The 19286-nt window shown below is 37.8% G+C and overlaps 1 long non-coding RNA gene across 1 annotated transcript; it reads left to right on the top strand.

Annotated features, from left to right (window-relative positions):
- Positions 1 to 6465: 6465 nt before the first annotated feature.
- LOC103226210 (uncharacterized) lies at positions 6466 to 18677 on the top strand. Its single transcript, XR_494710.3, has 4 exons — positions 6466 to 11004; positions 12798 to 12906; positions 16038 to 16198; positions 16990 to 18677. It is a non-coding gene; the product is annotated as an uncharacterized lncRNA (long non-coding RNA).
- The last annotated feature ends 609 nt before the right edge of the window (positions 18678 to 19286 follow it).

Below are 19286 nucleotides of genomic sequence, written 5' to 3'. Positions count from 1 at the left end.
GAAATTAGCAACTTAAAATAGACTATTATAACTATAAAATGTTATAGATAAGCATCATAGTGATCAGAAAACGAAAACTTATAGTAGATACACAAAAGGTAAAGAGAAAATAATTAAAGCAAATCACTGCATAAAAGTGTGAAATCTCAAGAAACTTTGAAAGAGAGACCAGATATGATGGCTCATGCCTTTAATCCCAACACTTTGGGAAGCTGAAGTGAGTGGATCACCTGAGGTCAGGAGTTCAAGACCAGCCTGGCCAACATAACAAAACCCCGTTTCTACTAAAAGTACAAAAATTAGCCAGGCATGGTGGCACGTGTCTGTAATCCCAGCTACTCAGGAGGCTGAGGCAGGAGAATTACTTGAATCCAGGAGGCAGAAGTTGTGGTGAGCCGATATCACACCATTGCACTCCAGCCTGGGCAACAAGAGCAAGACTCTGTCTAAAAAAAAAAGAGAGAGAGACAGAGAAGAAAATAGAAACAAAAGATCTAGACAACAATGAACAAAATGCCAATAGTATGTCCTTACCTATCAACTCTCACCTTGAACGTAAATGGATTAAATTCTCTGATTAAAAGACACAGAGTGTCTGAAAGGGTTTATTAAAAACAAAAAACAAGACCTAACTATGTGATGCCTACAAGAGACTCACTTCAGCTTTGGGGACACATATAAACTAAAAGTTAAGGTATGGGAAAAGATATTCCATGCAAATGGAATTGCAAAGAGAGCAGTGGTTGATATACTTATATTGGACAAAATAGATTTTAAGTAATAAACTATAAACAGAGACAAAGATGGTCATTATATAATGATTACATACACATAACATACATATATAATATACCTGTAATATATGTGTGTATATATATTAATATAAGAAAAATTTTAAAATATTTTGGAACAAATGAAATGAAAACACAACATACCAAAACATATGGAATGCAGCAAAAGTTGTTTTAAGAGGAAAGTTTATAGCAATAAAAGACTGACATTAAAGAAGAAGAAAGATCTCAAACAGCCTTATGATTCACTTCAGGGAACTAGAAATAAGGAACAAATAAGCCCAAAGTAAATAGAAAGAAGAACACAACAAAGATCAAAGCAGAAATAAAATGGAGACCAGAAAAACAATAGAAAAGGTCAATAAAACTTAGAGTTGGCATTTTGTAAAGGAAAACAAAATTGGCAAACTTTTCACTAGACTAAGAAGAAAAGAGAAAACTCAAATAAAATTAGAAATGAGAGTGGAGAAATTACAACTGATAATACAAAAATACAAAAAAGTATAAGAGACTGTCATAATCAATTACATCAGAAAATTAGATAACCTGGAAGAAACTGGATAACCTAGAAGAAGCAATTCCTAAAAACATACAACCTACCAAGGCTGAATCATGAAGAAATAGAAAATCTGAACAGATCAATAAGAAGAAGATTGAATCATTAATTTTTTTACAAAAAGTCTCCTGCCAAACGAAAACCCAGTGATGGCTTCACAGTTGAATTTTATTAAACATTTAAGGAGGAATTAATACCAAACCCTATCAAAATTTCAAAAATTTGAAGAGAAAAACGTTTCCAAATTCATTTTATGAGGGTAGCATTATATTGGTTTCAAAGCCAAAAGCACTGTAAGAAAATAAAACTACAGGCAAATATTCCTGATGAGCACAGATGTAAAATCCTCAAGAAAGTACTAGCAGACTGGATTCAACAACAAATAAAAGTGATCATATACCATAACCAAGTGGGATTTATTCTTGGTTGTAAAGATTGTTCAACATATGCAAATCAATAAATGTGATACACCACATTTACAGGATGAAGAGCAAGAATCTTATGATAATCTCAATAGATTCAGAGAAAGTATTTGACAAAATTTAACATCTTTTCATAATAAAAAGAAAACTCTCAGCAAATGAGGTACAGAAGGAATGCAAATGGATACAAAAAAGTCACATATCACAGACCCACAACTAGTATTTTTCTCAACGGCAAAATGTTTAAAGCTTTTCCAACAAGACCAGGAAAAAGACAAAGATGCTCACTCTTGCCACTTCTGTTAAACATAGCACTGAAAGTCCTAGCTAGAGCAGTCAGGCAAGAAAAAGAAATAAAATACATACAATTTAGAAATGAAGAAATAAAATAGTCTCTGATGGCTAATGGCATCATCTTATATGTAGAAAACCCTAAATATTCCACCGCAAAATCCCAGCACTTTGGGAGGCTGAGGCGGGCGGATCACCTGAAGTCAGATGTTCGACACCAGCCTGGCCAATGTGGTGAAACCCCATCTCTACTAAAAAATACAAAAAACTAGCCGGGCGAGGTGGTGGGCGCCTGTAGTCCCAGCTACTCGGGAGGGAGGCTGAGGCAGGAGAATGGCGTAAACCCGGGAGGCGGAGCTTGTAGTGAGCTGAGATCTGGCCACTGCACTCCAGCCTCGGTGACAGAGCGATACTCCGTCTCAAAAAAAACAAAAACAAAAACAAAAAACAAACAAAGAAAAAAACCTGTAGGACTGATAAACAAATTCTATAAAGTTATAGGTTACAAAATCAACATACCAATATCAGTAGCATTTCTATACATTAAGAACTATTAGCAAAAACAAAATAAGAAAACAATCCCATTCACAACAGCACAAAAAGGAATAAAGTACTTAGGAGGAAATTTAACCAAGGGAAAAAAAAACTCTACATTGAAAACTGTAAAGCATTGATGAAAGAAATTGAAGAAGACACAAATAAAATATATTCACTCTTCATGAATCAAAGAATCAATATTGCCACAATGTTCACACTACTTAAAGTAATCTACAGATCTAGTGCAATCTCTCTCAAAATTACGATGATATTTTTCACAGAAATAGAAAAAAACAATTCTAAAATTTGTATGAAACTATAATTTACTTGGAATAGCTAATGCAGTTTTTTGGCAAGAAGAACAAAGCTGGAGATATCACAAATCTTGATTCCAAAGGTATAGTAATCAAATCAGCATAGTATTTGCATTAAAACATTGGAAAAGACAAATAGAATAGACTTCCAGAAAAAAACTCACACATATATGGTCAACTTAAAGTTGCCAAGAATATGCAATGGGGAAAAGATAGTCTCTTCAGGTAGTGTTGGGAAAAATGTATCTCCACACGCAAAAAAAAATAGATATTGAATCTTGTCTTACAATGCCCAAACAATTCAAAATGAATCAAACATTTAAAACGTAAGACCTAAAATTGTAAAACATCTAGAGGAAAACATAGGGGAACTTCATGACATCGGTCTTGGCAATGAGTTTTTGGATATGACATCAAAATCACAGAGAAGAAAAACAAAAAAAATAAGTGGGACTGGATAAAACTAAATCACAGCAAGGGAAACAATCAACAAAATGAAAAGATAACCTACAAATGTGAGAAAACATTTGCAAACTATATGTATGATAAGGGAGTGGTATCCAAAATATATAAGGAACTCATACAAATCAATAGCAATAAAACAAATCACCAATTATAAAATGAGCCAACGACTTGAATAGACATTTTTATAAAAGAGGTATAAAAGACCAACAGGTATTTGAAAAGTTACTCAGCATCACTAATCATCAAGGAAATGCAAAACAAAACCACAGTGAGATATCACCTCATATCCATTGGGATGGCTAGTGTCAGAAAGTCAAAAGATAATAAGTGTTGGCAAGGATAAAGAGAAAAGGAAATCTTCATTCATACATTATTGGTGGAAATGTAAATTGCCATAGCCATTAGAATAATGGAAGCTCCTCAAAAAATGAAAAAGGAATGACCATACAATTTGGCAATTCCATTTCTGGGTATATATCCAAAGGAAATAAAATCACACTTCTGAAGAGATATGTACACTGCCATGTTCATTACAGCCAATATATGGAAATAATGTAAGTGTTGATCAAATGATGAATGTACAAAGAAATTGTGATATATATGATATATATAATAGATATATATGATATATATACATCTCTCGATAGATAGATAGATAGATAGATAGATAGATAGATAGATAGATAGATAGGGTTTAGACTCTGTGCAGAGGAGCTTAGACTCCTTGTTAAGGCAGCAGGCCACCACCACAGGGGTATAAGCAGGCTAAGAGAGTGAACATTCTTAGAAAGGACGTTCTGGGTCAGGTGCAGTGGCTCATGCCTATAATCCCAACACTTTGGGAGGCTGAGTTGGTAGAGTCATTTGAGGCCATGGGTTTGAGACAAGCCTGGGTAACAAAGCAGGACCCTCTCTATATGAAAATAAAAATAATTAGCCAGGCGTGGTGCCTGGCTAAGCCAGGAGGCTGAGATGGGAGGATCACTTGAGCCCAGGAGTCTGAGGCTACAGTGAGCTGTGATCACACCATTGCACTCCTGCCTGGGTGGTAGAGTGAGACCTTGTCTCAAAAAAGAAGGCAAGGAGAGAGAGGGGAGGAAAGAGGAGGGGAGATAGGGAGGGAGGGATAGAAGGGAGAGAGAGAATAGAATATTATTCAACCTTTAAAAAGAAGTAAAACCTGCCATTTGTGACAACATGGATGAAACTGCAAGACATTTTGCTAACTGAAATAAGCCAGACACGTTTCCAATCAGTACTTACTGGCAAAAAAATAAATAAATAAATAAAAGCCAGACACAAAAAGACAATTATTGCAAGATCTCACTCAGATGTGGAATCTTTAAAAAGTTGAAACAAAGAAACATAGAATAGCAGGATAGTTACTAGGGATCTAGGGTGGGGAAAATGAGGTGATGTGGGTCAAAGAGTAAAAAATTGTAGTTATGAGTAAGTTGTGGAGATCTAACATATAGCATGGTGATGATAGTTAATAATAATGCATCATATACTTGAAATTCACTGAGAGTAGATCTTAAGTATATTAATGTATTGAATAGCTTGATTACAGAAATCATTTTACAATGAATATGTATATTAAAACATCACTCTGTATGCAAATATGTACAATTTTTATTTATCAATTATACCTCATTAAAGCCAAAAAATAAAGAACTTTCTTCAAAGCCACATTGAACAATTTTCATGTATAGGTTTTTTGCCAACCGTATATATAAGGAAGATTTGGAAATACAATATTTTTAGCTGAGAACATTCCAATATTTAAATTCACAAGGTTTCTGTTCTAAACAAGAGCAAGGAATTGATAATGGTGAGGCAACAAGCACATAATTAGTTGTTAACATTTATATAACACGTATTAAATACCAGACATTGCTCTAAATGCCTTACATACATTAGCCCATTTAATCATCACAACAATCCTAGAAGATAAATGCTTATATTTTCTTCTCTGTACAGATGATGAAGCTGATTCAAAGAATAGTAACTTCATGTCTCAGATTTACTAAGTATCAGAGCCAGAATTAGCACCTGATTACTCTCCAGATCATTTCCTAAACCACCTGCTATACTGCTTTGCATTGCCAGAAAACAGACCCAAAATCTATACATACATCTTTTTTCTCCTTTCCTTTCACAGTCATCTGTTAACATATTTATGCCACCTTTAATTCAGTATGATTAAAACTAGACTGTGAAGCTGTTTCTTTAACTGGCTTTCTATATCTGCAACTTCCATTGCCGTTCTCCAAATTCTCAAGGACTCTTGCTCCCAATGACTGTAAGGAATAGGAAATTCGTTTTAAGGAGGACTGTGCAGAAGTTGTGGCTCATTCCTTCTTCATTGGCTAATTTACAGTGTATCCCTAGAATCTATCCTATAATTTGGTCACTGCAGTAGCCTCCTTCTGGGTACCCTAATGTCCATTCCCTGATTCTGATGTTTAGAGTAATCTAATAGATACAAATTAATTAGTGAGCAGTAGGAAGACACTGAATGGCAGTCTGAGTGAAAAACTTCAATTTTTCTAGTATATCTTAAGATCACTCATATATGATAGTTCTTTACTATTCAGTTAAAATTCCTTGGGTTGAAATTCTACGTTCTAAAGTAGGTTCAACCTCTTTACAATTTTATTTTCATGTACTTCTGTATCTCCAATACATTTACAGTCTTCTAGCCATTCTTAGCAAAAGCAACAAGCTGGAAAGGAATAATATCCTCCCCTGACAAACAACTGCCCTTTTTCACAAAGTTATCTCTTGACCATTTTAAGTCTTACCATCTCAGTTCATGCCAAAATAACTTTGATAGAAATAACATAGAAAGTCCTTTGATACTTATGGGAAAATGATAACAATAAAAAAGTCAGAATGGATTTTCTTACAATAAAGGAACTGTACTTTGTATTTCACTAAGAACTAGATGTATGTGATTGTTTAAACCTAGAAGACACTATTTCAGTTATCTACTTCTGCATAACAAAGCACCTCCAAAACTATGGCTTGGGCAAATCTCAGCTCTTCTCAGCTCCATAAATGTTTGGGCAGGGGCAGGGCAGCTAGAATTTAACTCCCATGATTCTAGCTGGGGTGGCTGGAAGGTCGTAGGACTTGCCATGCCTTTCTTTCCCTGTTTTAGTCTCTCTTTGATGTGGTTTGCCTGTGTCCCCACTGAGAATCTCAACTTGAATTTTAATCCCCATTATCCCCATAACTCCCACATGTCAAGGGCAGGACCAGGTGGAAGTAATTGGATCACGATGGCAGTTTCCCCCATGCTGTTCTCATGATAGTGAGTGAGTTCTCACGAGATCAGATGGTTTTATAAGGGGATCTTTCCCCTTTGCTCACCACTTCTCCTTTTTGCTACCTTGTGAAGAAGGAGTTTTGCTTCCCCTTTGCTTTCTGCCATAATTGTAAGTTTCCTGAGGCCTCCTCAGCCATGCTGAACTGTGAGTCAATTAAACCTCTACTTTATAAATTACCCAGTCTCTGGCAGTTTTTCATAGCAGTGTGAGAATGGACTAATACAGTAAATTGGTACCGAGCTAGTGGGGCACTGCTATAAAGATACCCAAAAATGTAGAAGCAACTTTAGAACTGGATAATAGGGAGAGGATGGAGTAGTTTAGATGGCTCAGAAGAAGACAGAAAAATGTGGGAAAGTTTGGAACTTCCTAGGGACTTGTTGAATGGCTTTGATCAAAATGCTGATAGTGATATGGACAATGAAGTGGTCTCAGATGGAGAGGAGGAACTTGTTGGGAACTGGAGTAAAAGTTACTCTTGCTATGCTTTAGCAAAGAGACTGGATGCATTTTGCCCCTGCCCTAGAGATCCGTGGAATTTTGCACTTGAGAGAGATGATTTAGGGTATCTGGTGGAAGAAATTTCTAAGCAGTAAAGCACTCAAGAGGAAGCAGAGCATAAAAGTTTGGAAAATTTGCAGCCTGATATTGCAGTAGAAAAGAAAAACCCATTTTCTGGGGAGAAATGCAAGCCTGCTATAGAAATTTGCATAAGTAATGAGGAGCCAAATATTAATCACTAAGACAATGGGGAAAATGTCCCCAGGGCATGTCAGAGATCTTCAAAGCAGTCCCTCCCATCACAGATCTGGAGGAGGCCTAGAAGGAAAAATGGTTTTTGAACCCAGTCCAGGGTCTCCTGTTTTGTGCAGCCTTAGGGCATGGTGCTCTGTGTCCCAACTGCTTCAGCTCCAACCATGACTAAAAGGGGACAAAGTACAGCTATGGCCATTGCTTCAGAGGGTGCAAACTCCAAGCCTTGGCAGCTTCCATATGGTGTTGATGACCCTGTGAGTGTCCAGAAGTCAAGAATTAAGGTTTAGGAACCTCTGCCTAGATTTCAGAGGATGGATGGAAATGCCTGGGTGTCCAGGCAGAAGTTTGCTGCAGGGGTGGAGCCCTCATGGAGAACCTCTGCTAGAGCAGTGAGGAAAGGAAATGTAGGGTTGGAGTTCCAACACAGAGTCCCCACCGGGGCAGTGCCTAGTGGAGCTGTGAGAAGAGCCCAGTGTCCTGCAGACCCCAGAATGACAGATTGCACCATGCACCTGGAAAATCCACAGACACTCAATGTCAGCCCATGAAAGTAGTAGGAAGGGGGCTGTACCCTGCAGTGTCATGGAGCTGGGGCTTCCCAAGGCCACAGGAGCCCATTTCTTGCATCAGCATGACCTGGATGTGAGACCTGGAGTCAAAGGAGATCATTTTGGAACTTTAAGGTTTAATTGGACTTGCATGGGGCCTGTAGTCCCTTTGTTTTGGTCAATTTATCCCATTTGAAATGGGTGTATTTACCCAATACCTCTACTCCCATTATATCTAGGAAGTGACTAACTTGCTTTTGATTTCACGGGCTTATAGGTGGAAGGGATTTGCCTTGTCTCAGATGAGACTTCAGACTTGGACTTTTGGGTTAATGCTGGAATGAATTAAGACTTTGGGAGACTGTTGGAAAGCCATGATTTGTTTTGAAATGTAAGGACATGAGATTTTGGAGGAGCCAGGGGCAGAATGACATGCTATGTCTATATCCCCATCAAACATATCATCTTGATTGCAATCCACATGAACCCCATAAACCCCACATGTCAAGGGTGGGACCACGTGGAGGTAATTGGATCATGGGGGCAGTTTCCCCCATGTGGTTCTCATGATAGTGAGTGAGTTCTCATGAGATATGATGGTTTTATAAAGGGCTCTTCCCTCCTCACTCAGTATTTCTCCTTCCTTCTGCCTTGTGAGAAGGGTGCCTTCCTTCCCCTTCAACTTCCACCACTATTGTAAGTATCCTGAGGTCTCCCCAGCCATGCAGAACTGTGACTCAATTAAAACTCTCCTTTATAAATTACCCAGTATCGGCCAGGTGCGGTGGCTCATGCCTGTAATCCTAGCACTTTGGGAGGCTGAGGCAGGTGGAATATCTGAGGTCAGGAGTTCAAGACCCGCATGGACAACATGGCAAAACCCTGTCTCTACTAAAAATACAAAAATTAGCCAGGTGTGGTGGTAGGCACCTGTATTCACAGCTGCTTGAGAGGCTGAGGCAGGAGAATTGCTTGAACCCGGGAGGTGGAGGTTGCAGTGAGCTGAAATTTTGTTATTTATCACACTCTAGACTACGTGACAGAGTGAGTCTCTGTCTCAAAAATAAATAAATAAATAAGCCAGTCTCAGGAAGTTCTTCATAGCAGTGAAAGAAAAGACTAATACATTCGTCCTCCAGCACCTTTCTCTATTCATGTGGCCTCTCGCCCTAGTAGGGTACTTGGCTCTTTCAAATGGTAGCTGTGTTCCAAGCAGGTAAAAATTGAAACTCCAAAACTTCTTAAGGCCTACATCCATGATTAATACAAAATTACTTCAACTGCATTCAATCTGTCAAAGCAAGTCAAAGAACCAAGCAAAATTTAGGGAGAGGAAAAGGGAAAGAAGTTCCTCTTGCAGCAGAGAAGAGGCACACATGCATTGGGATGGGAGTAATCACTGACAACCAACTTTGCAGACAACCTACCACACAAATGTTTACTTTTGCTTTGCTTCAGTAAGGCATATCAAAAGTATTTTCCAGCAAAAGTATTGTATGAAAACCATTATCATTTTCCTTTTTTCTATATATAGCCACATGGTAGTTTGATTGCAAAAGTGTATCACACTCTGTGTTTCTCAAAATTATAAATACATGAATCTTTAAAGAATACTCAATCTGGTGGAAAAGATTTTGTTTTCATTTTCACAGGCTAAATAAATTATGATTTGTAGTGGGTTGAATAACTACCTCTAAAATCTCATGTCCAAGCCCTAACCCCTGGTACTCTATAAATGTGACCTTATTTGGAAAAAGAGCCTTTGCAAATATAAGAAAGTAAAAGATTAAATCATTGTGGAATAACTAGGTGGGCCCTAAGGCCAGTGACAATAGCCTTTATAAGAAGAGGAGAAGACTTAAACACACAGAGGGAAGAAGGCCAAGTGAAGACAGAGGCAAAGACTGGAGTTATGCTGTCACAAGCCAAGGAACGTCTGGACCTACCAAGAGCTAGCAGAGGCAAGGATCTCCCCCAAGGCCTTGAGAAGTAGTATGGCCCTGCTGACACACAGACTTCAATCTTCTGGCATTCATAATTGTGACGGAATAAATTTCCGTTGTTTTAAGCCACCCAGTTTGTGATAATTTGTTATGGAATCCCAGGAAACTAATACATAGTTTTTTAACCAAAATCTTATTGAAAATATTTTATAATCTACTATTTTTTAAAATTTTTATTCCTAGTTCATCTGACTTCAGAGGCTCTTCATATTGCAGAAGGAAATAAGAGGGGTGAAAGACTTTGCTTTTATTTCAAATTTACTGAGACTCTTAACAAGAACATGTGAATCTTAGTTCCTGAATTTTTAAAATTTCCCTCATCACTCTTGCATCTACAGATATAGGACTCAAATAATCTCATCACTTATGTTCCAAATAGCATCTCTGTAGTCTCATACACTTCTGGCAAGAAACTAACACAAAAGTAAAATATTTAATTGGTCCCATGGCTTAAATAAGCCTTCCTTAAAGAGTGACACCTATACCAGCAACATCAGTATCATTTCAGAACTTGTTAGAAATGCAATTCCTGGATACCACTCCTGACCTATAGAATCAGAAACACAACAATCTGTGTTTGAACAAGCTCTCCTAGCAATTCTGATGCCACTAACATATAAGAATTGCTGGGAACTCTGCCACTTATTCAATGTAACTATTCAAATTAAGCATTCTAGAATTGTGGAAATTACCACAGGATGGAGGCAGGGTTCCACTTAGCCCACTGTGGAGTGGATCTGAGCTAAACTCCACTGATCACCTGACTTCTACAAGCCCCTACTCTGACTGGTGGACCACGGTGACTTTTGGTTCTCTTAGAATTAATGTCAATTCAAAGCCAGTGTTCAATAATCTTCAAAAGGTCTGATTATTTCTTTTTCTCTGATGCACAGTGCACCTGGGGAATGATGCCATTTCAAGGACTCAGTGCTGGTTGCTACTGCTGGCAGATTGGGCATCCATCAGTGGCTATGGTCAGACTGACCTTGGTAAGTGGAGCTCCATGTTGCTTCCAGTGGTTATACACTTCAAATCTTTGAAATATTAATATCTGATATCTAATTGAATTTCTTATATATGAATATGCTAAACAACTTTTTTTTCAATTGATTTCTTTTTCAAATTTCCTTCCCTTTTTAACCTGCCTTATCTAGCAAGTGTTTTTTCTAAGATGGCTGCTGTCCAACATCTGGTTCTGAAAGGAAACTACAGAAATCCATCAAAACACATTTGCTTGATTCCTGTGGGTTTTTGGGTGGAGAATAAATTTAAACTCTGTGTGAACCTAATGAGGATAAAATAAGCAAGGCCAGAGGAATGAAACATTAGATTGAGACTTAGAAAACCAAAGCTATTAGGCTTATGCCCCAAGCCTTTCCTCTGTGATAGCAATATGGTAGGGTCTAAAGGAACTGGCCTGCTGCACAACCTATCTTGCACTGCAGATATAGGGTATTCATTATGTCATTGAGATTCTGTAGATGTCATTCATGTCTTCCTTTTGCCACTTTGAGCAGGCAGATCTATATAATTATGAACAGATGTAATCCCAGCCACTGGATATAGTTTACAAACCAGACTCTCCTCCACAATCGATGCTTACTGCTCAATGGGACAGAATTGAACAGAAGTTGGACTTTAAAATAGAAGAGTGACAAATTTGTCAACAAAGTTACAGGATATTCTATCAAGGATATGAATTATAGAATATTATTATCCTATGCACACTAGTATTTCATTCCAGTTGCTCTGCTGCTATGTGTATATAAGATTCATACATCTGAAAAAATGGGAGAATGGAAATAGAGGAATCCGTTACTTGATGCTTGATGTAACGGTTACTTATCCTTTCCAAAGGTTACAATATAACTAGTGTTTAGTAACAGATAGCAAGCTCCAATTCCAGAATAAAGAAGGAGCACTTTATGTTCTTTATGTCATCACTTTATGTGGCAAACTTTCTGAATCATATTTTATTGATGCAATCAGTTGTAAAACATAGCATTGTTTCTTATACTTCTGGGAAAAAGAAAAACGTTGCCAATTAAGTTATACCTTATATTTTTACATCTATCGAAAGAGATGTTTTAGATATATTTAGACCTGGATTCTTATTACTTTATAGGCAATGAGAAAGTGTTACAATTTTTTAACTCTATTAGCCCCTATTAGCTTTTTGTGTTATTGTTGTCATGCATTTTAATTCAACATATATTGTAAATATCACAAAATGTTATTTTATAATTAATATTTTAAATGTATCCGTATATTTACCAACATCACTGATTTGCTTTTTCCTCCTCCATTTCTGTATTTCTTTCTTGATTATTTCCCTTCTGCCTGGAGGATTCTATAGTACCTACTGTAATATTTGTCAGTGATGAAACCTCTCAGGCTTATTTATCTAGAAATATCTTTATTTCACCTTCAATTCTGGAGTAAATTTTTAGTTGGCAGATAATTGAAAACTGGCAGTAATTTTATCATTAAAGATGTCATTAAATTGTTTCCTGGCTTCCATAATTTGTTTTAGGAAATTAGCTATTTATCTTATTGTAGTTGGTTTGAATGTAATGTGCATTTTCAATGTTTTATTATTGTTTTGATTTCCCTCAGTTTGACTTTGGTGTGCCAAAGTGTGGTTTTCATTGTATTTACCCAGCTTGGGCTTATACACTTCTTAAATCAATTGCTTGATGTTTTGGGTCAGACTTGGCAAATTCTTGAGAGATTTCCTCTTGAAACATTGTTTCTTCCTCATTCTCATCTTCTCCCCTTCTAGAACTCCAATTTCATATATGGTAGACCTTCATGTAAATATCTTTTAAAAGATGTGCTTCCAGAAAAAAGAAATGCAACCTAAAGGAAGAACGAAGAAGCAAGAAACAGTGGTAAGAACGGAACTGACAAACACTAGGGTCAATATCAACAACAACTGACCATATAAAATATTAAAATTACTAATTGTTTCATGAATATAAAAATAATTCACAACTAAAATAGGGAAACAATAATATGTTAGATCTGAGGCAATGTGTTATTTAAGTCTTCTAAGAATCTGTACTTTCCAGGTGAAGGATAAAGGTAACACTGAACTTTGCAAAGTCAGGTATACACATTAAATGTTGAAGAGTATTTATTCAAATAATAGAAATGGAATATAAACCCTTCAAAATATTATTGGGTAATATGAATTTTTGCCCAAAAAAACTACTGAAACCTTGAAAAGATGAAAAAAAATGAAGTATGAAGGAAAGTAATATTACTTAAAACCACAAAATGGATGGCAAAAATAAACCTGAATATACTAGTTAAACTGAATTGACCAGTTAAATAAAAATTAAGATTAGATTAAATAAAATTCAGTAATATTTTGTTTAAAGAGGACACACTTAAAACATGGGTATACCAAAAGATTACAAGCAAAAGGATAGGAAAAGATATACTATGCAAACTGTTTTTTTAAAAAAATCCTATTGCAGGGGCTGGCAATTTCTTTTTGTAAAGGACCAGACAGTAAACGTTTTAGGCTTTATAAGTCATAACTTACAACTACCCAACTCTGCGATTCTAGTAAGAAAGCATACACAGACAATATGTAAACAAATGAGCATGCCTGTGCTCTAATAAAAATTTATTCAAAAACAGGCACCAGGCCATATTTGGCCCACAGGCTATAATTTGCTGACCTCTGGTTTATTGGAAGACCATAATCTTGTGCCTTATGGATAAGCAAAAAAGATATTTTAAGATACAAATAAATAAACTAAGATAGATGATGTTACAAGAAAACTCAGCCTCAGGAGCTAGCATAGGTAAAGGAAAAGGAATTGAACAAAGGTGGTATGTAAGTTGTTTCTGATGCTCTCACCCATCATTAACTCCACGATTTCTTTCCGTTTCCCTCATCCCCACCTTTCATCAGTTCTAGACAAGGTAAAAATTAGAACATAGCTTTGGGAGAGTAGTTCCCAGTAGCAGACGATCCAGAGTTTTAAAAAACAGAATCCCAGCCGGGTGCGGTAGCTCACGCCTGTAATTCCAGCACTTAGGGAGGCCAAGATGGGCGGATCACGAGGTCAGGAGTTCGAGACCAGCCTGACCAACATGGTGAAACCTCGTCTCTACCAAAAATACAAAAACTGGCCGGGCTTGGTGGCGTGTGCCTGTAATCCCAGCTACTCGGGAGGCTGAGGCAGAGAATCAACTTGAACCCGGGAGGCGGAGGTTGCAGTGAGCCGAGATCGCACCACTGCACTCCAGCCTGGGCGACAGAGAGCGACTCGGTCTCAAAAAAAAAAAAAAAAAAAAAAAAAAAAAAAAAAAAAAAAAAAAAAAAAAAAAAACCCAGACACCGTAGACTGGAATGTAAGAGCTCTTATGGATGCACTACCGGACAGCCCTTCTGTAGCCACTTGGGTCATGAGAGTGAAATACAGTATGGCACCACTGTTTGTGGTTAAAGATGTTAATGCTAATGGACTCCACGGGCATCCATAGCTAATTACTTAAGAAAAGATTAAAAGACAACCGTCACCATTTCATCCTTAGCATTGGAATCGTACACTGTAAAGCATTTGTTTCTTATTGATCTCTTAATTACAATTCTTACCACTAGGTGGCATTCATCCAAAGTTGTATCTGCCTGGGAAAGTGATGCAGAGGCTGCAAATGAGCAGGGCCGGGACATGGCTCACAAATATGCTTTGATTGGCCTATTGTGTTTTCAAACATGTGGATGACTGGTTAATATTTAAGATTAGAGATTTTTACACTATAAAATTGTCTTTCTTGCGTTTCTTGAAAAATGGAAGACTTGGCAACAGTAGGTCTTTCCCCACCTGCCAACAATCATCTGATGGGACAAGGCTGCTCCCACAGAGGGAAAACGCAGTTTTCATATCAGGCCCTGCTGCTGCTTCTCTTCCCATGTGCTTTAATTAATTATATTCCTGCTTGGCCCCTGCAGGTATTCAACTTTGTGACCCTTGCATTATCATTTCACCAGAACTTTTGAGCAATGGCCATTTATTCTAAAACACTAATGAAAGTATAATTTCACATTGGAGTGCATTTCAGAACTGTAGATGTAAAGTTAAAACAGAGTAAATCATACAAAAATCAAGACCTGGTTACAGGATGATACAAAAATCTTGAATTAAGGAAAATAAGGGAGAACCCAAGAGCAAAGAAAACAGCCAGGCACTGTTAAAAGATAAAAGTACAAGCACATCCAGCAAATGTCAGTTTACTGGATCCAGCACTGGTAAAAAACTATACGGGTCAGGGCCAGGTGCAGTGGCTCATGCCTGTAATCCCAGCACTTTGGGAGGCCGAGGCGGGTGAATCACTTGAGGTCAGGAGTTCGAGACCAGCCTGGCCAACACAGCCAAACCCTGTCTTGACTGAAAACACAAAAATTAGCCAGGCATCATTGTGCATGTCTATAATCCCAGCTACTCTGGAGGCTGAGGCAGGAGAACCACTTGAACCTGGGAGGCAGAGGTTGCAGTGAGCTGAGATCACACCACTGCACTCCAGCCTGGGAGAAGAGTTTTTAAAAAATTATGTGGATCAATGCATTAGGTTCTCAAAATCTCTCTGTGAGGCATAGTGTTTCCTTCTCATCCCACAGGTGGAAAAAGTGAGGCCCAAAGGTGAATAACTTTTCCAAAGTCATAGATAAAAAGTAGCAAACCTGGGCTTAATCCAAGGTAGATCTGAGGCAAAGACTAAGCTTTTAGCTTCTACTCCAAGGCCCTTATTGCAAAGAGATTATTTGGAGAACAGGGTTGGCGTTGGAGTTTGGAGCTGTAGAATTGCTTTGCCTTTCATACTGGTTCTTTCTGAGCCCTCAGATTGATGAATCCTGATTTTCTCTGTTGAGTGAAGAGATAATTCCTGATGAAAGAAAATAGATATTTATTTATCTTCTTTTTGAAGAGGAGGGAAGGAAAGTGTCCCTTTCAGATAGTGGCATGGCATATTTGGATTGCAGTCATTTGTTCCCTCCTCTCCCTAGGATTCTCCTTCCTAGGAGAACTTCAAATCTCCCAGGGATGCTTACATTTCTTCTTGAAGGAGAAGCAGAACACCTGCTCTGTCAGTGATGCAAGCCACTCTTCTTTATAATTGCTGCCACATGGTGTCGCTGTTGAAACACAGGGAACATAAGCCACCCAGGTATGGTCCCTGCTATACAGTATTGTCACGGAGTACCAGGCCATGCTGTGGTTGGTGGATACTACAAGGAGTGCTTTAAGGATCCACAAGCACCACTGTCATCCATCTCTTGTCTGTGGTAGTTTCTCCATAGGGATAAGAAATGTCTCCTTGGTAGCACTTTCAACTATGATATTTCTGTGCTGTTGTAGGCTTGGTCCACCCACAACTTTAGTCTTATAATTAAGACATTATTCAAGTTTACATATAAAGCCATTTTTATAAGATCCCCCAGGGCAGCTGAATTTGGAGGGATTTTCAGTCTTAGTCATGCAATTGCCCAGGATTACCTCTCCTCCCTCCCACCTTCTTTAATCATCCCCCAGAGTGAAAGAACTTCCTCTCCATATCTCTGCCTCAACGGCCATCCCTTTTTTTAATCCAAGAAAGAGTAATTAACTTTCCTTTATGGTAACACCTGACCTTGTTGCAAACACAAGCTATAATATTAATGCCTAAAAATTCTCTACTACCTGGAGAATTACTCTTCATAGAGCCAATCACCTTGGATGGATTAAAGCTGTGTATTTTGGTTTCATAGACTTGGATGTGAACTGGGTGAAGCATCCTCAGCAGCTCAATCTCAAGAGAATAATCTACCAATTCCTCCTTAAAATAATTGGTGTCCTTATTGTTTGTTATAAAGCTAGGCGTGTGTGCAAGTGAGCAGCAAATGATAGTTAAATAAAGTTTTCAATTCAGTAAAGGATGCTTCTTATATAATTTCACTCTATACCAATGTTCTTTCTCAGGGAAATATTTCTGTGTCTGTAACTGGAGATTAGAGATGAAGAATATACATGAAAAAAACGCTAACTGAACATGCATTTGAGGATCATGAAATGACCAAGATGGAAATGACTTTGATGAATTGTCCAATTTGTTCTGGAAATATATCAATATAGACATATAATAAATTCTCAACTAATCAGAGAGAGCCGTTCACAAATAATCCAAAGTCAGAGTGGAAATAAGCTATGCATCATCTTCCAGTGCTTCCCAGCTGACTTCCCACCAGCCTGTAAGCAGCCCATTCTCAAGGCGTGGCTCTTATTTTTTTGAAACCACCACAGCAGCTCTGGTTCTCTGCAGGAGAGGGAAAGGTGTCTTAGTGAATATCCATGGCAACAAGTGATAAGTGAACACCGCCTAACTCCTGAGCCTCGCTTCCTGGTTACCATGAGGAATCTGATTACTCTCTTGCATGGTCATGAGATGTGCCTGTATCCTAGTCTCCAAGATCTTCCAGGAAGTAGATTTGCACATCCTTTCTTCGCAATCAGTTCTAGAGGTAGTCAAGCAAATCATTTGTGTTAGTACATATTATTAATTTATTAATTTTCCTATGAATTAAAAAAAATTTTCCTGAGAAGTCATTGATTTCCAAAATGGAGGGTGTTCAGCAATCATTTTTCTACATCAGTAATGGAACCCCTCCCAAAGCAAAAAGAAAAAGTTTAGAATTATAGAAAGGTCTAATAGATCATCAAATTCAAGTTTTTGAGTTTTTTCATTTACAGGTAAGGAAGCTCGTTGCCTTCAATATCAACCTTCCCATCTGTTAAATGGAGGGCTTTAAATGATTTGGCCTCAATTGCGCAGTTAGTTACTGGGTGTAAAAATAGCTAAAATTTCTGTCTAAGGCACCTTGCGCTGCATTAGAACTAATCAGTGATTTTCTTCTAAAACCATTTTTACCCCAGAAATCAATGCTACTCTACATTACAATTCCAGGATACAGCTTTTAAAACGCTTGGCTGAAGTGAAGGAAGGAAAGTTGCTGGCATTGTGGCTATTCTATTGTGGTTTATAGGCAATCCAAACACCAGTTGTGTGTTGTTACAGTTCAATTCTCGAAGATTGTTATGGGATCCCACGTTATGCTATGCTTAAAATAAAAACAAATAAAAACACAGAGACCTTGTTTTCTAAGGCTATGGGATGACATGCAGTTTTGTGCCACTTCATCAGAACTTGGTCTTTCGACCAGAGTGTTTATTACAAAGTGCAGTAAAGCAAAACAGAACCACAAGACAAACGTTAAAGCTCTCACTCCCTTTCTGAACTATCTGCGGAGAGGATTTTCCTTCAGAAATAACATGTCTGCCTCAGTGCTCACTGTGCCCAACAGCTTCATCTCACTGAAAGAATTTCCCACGGCATTCTACAAAAAAATTACCTGACTATATCGAGAACCAGAGAAATGTACAATTTAAAGCCTCTTTAATTAAATGTCCTTCCTTCTTTGGAATGGAAACTATGTCATCAAGTTATCTTTGGGGTAGGCTTGAGGTGAGCAGAGATGTATTCCGTTCTGTATGGAACAGAATTTACATAATCTGTTCCCTACCTGGAGTTCATTGGGACTAAATCCATTTTCTGTAACTGAAAATGTCCTAGGGCAACTGGAAATAATAAATTGAGCAAGGCTAAAATTTTAGAGTTAGAAAAATTAAAAGAAATTTAGTGTGTGTAGTATAAATTAGCATGTGAGGACAAGGGTTCTAGGAGTCTGTCACCAGCTTTTCAATCAGTTCCTGTCACCATCCCACTGCTTTGGGTTCATCAAAGCCAACTATTCATTTCTGTGCTTCTGTGATCCTGAGATGGTTTAAGAAGCACTTTTTTAATTTTTATTTTCCCTAATTAAAAGAAAAAATAAGTTGGCTGGAACTTGCATTACATTGTTGCTTGAGGCAGTTTTGCAGCTGGAAGGTTGCGAACTAAATCAAAGCAGGCTGCGCTCTTGTATTTCTGAATTATTAAACGTTTACATTCGACTGGTCACACAGTGTCTTTTTAAGAAAATGTATACGGCCTTGATTAAGCAGCAGAGTTTGGGGTCAGTACTTCGAAGGATACCTCGTTCCATCAGAAGGCATATTTTAGGCCAACTCAGCTAAATTTTGCTGATGGAACAGAAAACTTAAGTGCAAGGGTGAACTTTTAAAAAACTTAAACCCATAGAGTACATAAACACTCTAAACCAGCAAGGCAAAGAAAATGATGTTTTTATCATTCTAATTACTGAACTTCACCAGCCCAGTTC

This window comes from Chlorocebus sabaeus, chromosome 21, assembly GCF_047675955.1.
Source record: "Chlorocebus sabaeus isolate Y175 chromosome 21, mChlSab1.0.hap1, whole genome shotgun sequence".
Lineage (NCBI taxonomy): Eukaryota > Metazoa > Chordata > Mammalia > Primates > Cercopithecidae > Chlorocebus > Chlorocebus sabaeus.
Note: the sequence above shows the minus strand (reverse complement) of the source record. Positions and strands in the feature narration are given on the sequence as shown.